General features: G+C 39.9%; 1 protein-coding gene across 1 annotated transcript in view; it reads right to left on the bottom strand.

Annotated features, from left to right (window-relative positions):
• mpzl1l (myelin protein zero-like 1 like) overlaps positions 1-1,830 on the bottom strand; it is a 17,796-nt gene that overhangs the window by 14,726 nt on the left and 1,240 nt on the right. The gene's annotated exons all lie outside the window — the stretch shown is intronic.

Genomic DNA, 1,830 nt, shown 5'->3' with positions numbered 1-1,830 from the left:
GTGAGACTACAAACACTCTTTTCTCGGTCAAATAGGCACCAAATTCAAAATTTATGTTACATTTCGACTACATATATAACCCACTTTCAATAAAGATTAATGTTTCCACGGGTGAAATGCTTCTTTAAAGAGAAGTTGGAAAATGTTTGTGTGTCCTGTCAGTTATATTATATTCTGAGAATCGGCGAGAATCGGCAGGTCAGTCAGAAAATCTGCGATCGCTGCTTCTCCAGTCGTTGACATCAAAAAGGTTGAGAACCAGCGGACTAATGTAGAAATACTCAACTTAATAAAAGGTCCAGTTGGTAGAATTTAATGCCATTTAGTGGCGTAGCTGCAGATCACTTCACTCTGCCCTTCAAAGCGCGAAAGAGAAAAATATGGTGGCAGCAAAAAAGGCAAATCTGGAGCCAGTGTTTGGTTTGTCCCTTCTGGGCTGCTGTAGAAACATGACACACAGAAGAAACACAGCGCCTCGCAGGATGACGGCGCACTGCAGCAAAAGTTGAGATGGTTCGACTTTGATTGACAGCAAGTTAAAACCAGATTCAAGCTCAAACGTTTCTGTCACGTGGAACTAGATGGGAACTCAAAGCAGTCAGTTTTTGTCACTTTTGCTTTAAAAAAACGACTTCATGTGATCAGTTGATTGACAGTTCTGATAATCAGTCGATGGTTGAACTGTGAAGAGGTGAATTAACAGCTCTCTGACAGTGTAAACCTGTAGCAAGAATCGAGGAAAGAACTGTACACGCAAAGTTAATAACTAATATCCTTAAACGTGTTTAATATGTGCCCTTAAATCAGTTCCCTTATATAAATGGCATTAAGTCATTGTGCCAATAAACTGAGCTTACAGCCTGTTTCAGTGTCTTTCCCACAAATTAATGTACATTTCATTTATGGCATTCATGCCGCTGGGCTTCCTAAACTTTCTCATTGTTTTTATGCCACACTGGATGTTATTTTTAGTACTTCTTGTTGACTCTTTGCTGGCCTGCTGTGTGCTACGTGCGTACATACCATTGTGTCGTGCAATACCGACTGAACAATGGAAGTCAGATCGTGGACGATCTAAACGAGCGGAGACGTGGATATATTTTGAATTATAAACAACAACAATCTGTTATCTTAAACAGTTTTAATGTGGTAACTGATGCGTTTCTCATTGTGTTGTGTTATATCGGTCAGGTTTTCATGTTTCTGTGTCCAGCTGCTGTAAGAAGAGACCACAACAAACACTGTACAGCACACAGAGACAAAACATCTCTCTAACTATCACCCGGTTTATGAATGACAGCACACTGGCTTTTATGTCACTGAGTAACAGAGATGTACAATTAAAAACACACCACACACAGGCACATGATAAGTCACGTCTGCTCCCACGATAAGAGGATCTATTCGGGTCGGCCAGCGCACAGAATCTGGTTTAACACAGAGCCTATCTGTGTGCTGCACTGTGACAGATTCAGACTCCAGGGAATACTGTGCATTAAAACAAAAACAACAAAAGAAACTGTTAGGACAATGTCCGGTCGGTAATTCAGTTGAAGATCATTTCACAGCATTTAAAAAAGGAAAGGAAGCGTTTGGTTATCGATATCCTGTCAGAAGTTATTAGTCTGAGTACAGGACGCTGCCGTTCATACTTTTAAAAAAGGGGAAAGTTTCGTAGTTTGTGTGGTTTACGTAAGGCTGCACGATATTGGTAAAACAAATTAACAATATTGAGATAATTTCAACAGATATTGCAGCTGCTTGATGATTCACGACAAGTGGAAAAGATCATTTCTGCATCACATTTTCAGCTTCTGAAATTTGGATATT

Source organism: Morone saxatilis, unplaced genomic scaffold (assembly GCF_004916995.1).
Source record: "Morone saxatilis isolate NCDOM2014 unplaced genomic scaffold, NCSU_SB_2.0 Contig20, whole genome shotgun sequence".
Taxonomy (NCBI): domain Eukaryota; kingdom Metazoa; phylum Chordata; class Actinopteri; family Moronidae; genus Morone; species Morone saxatilis.
Note: the sequence above shows the minus strand (reverse complement) of the source record. Positions and strands in the feature narration are given on the sequence as shown.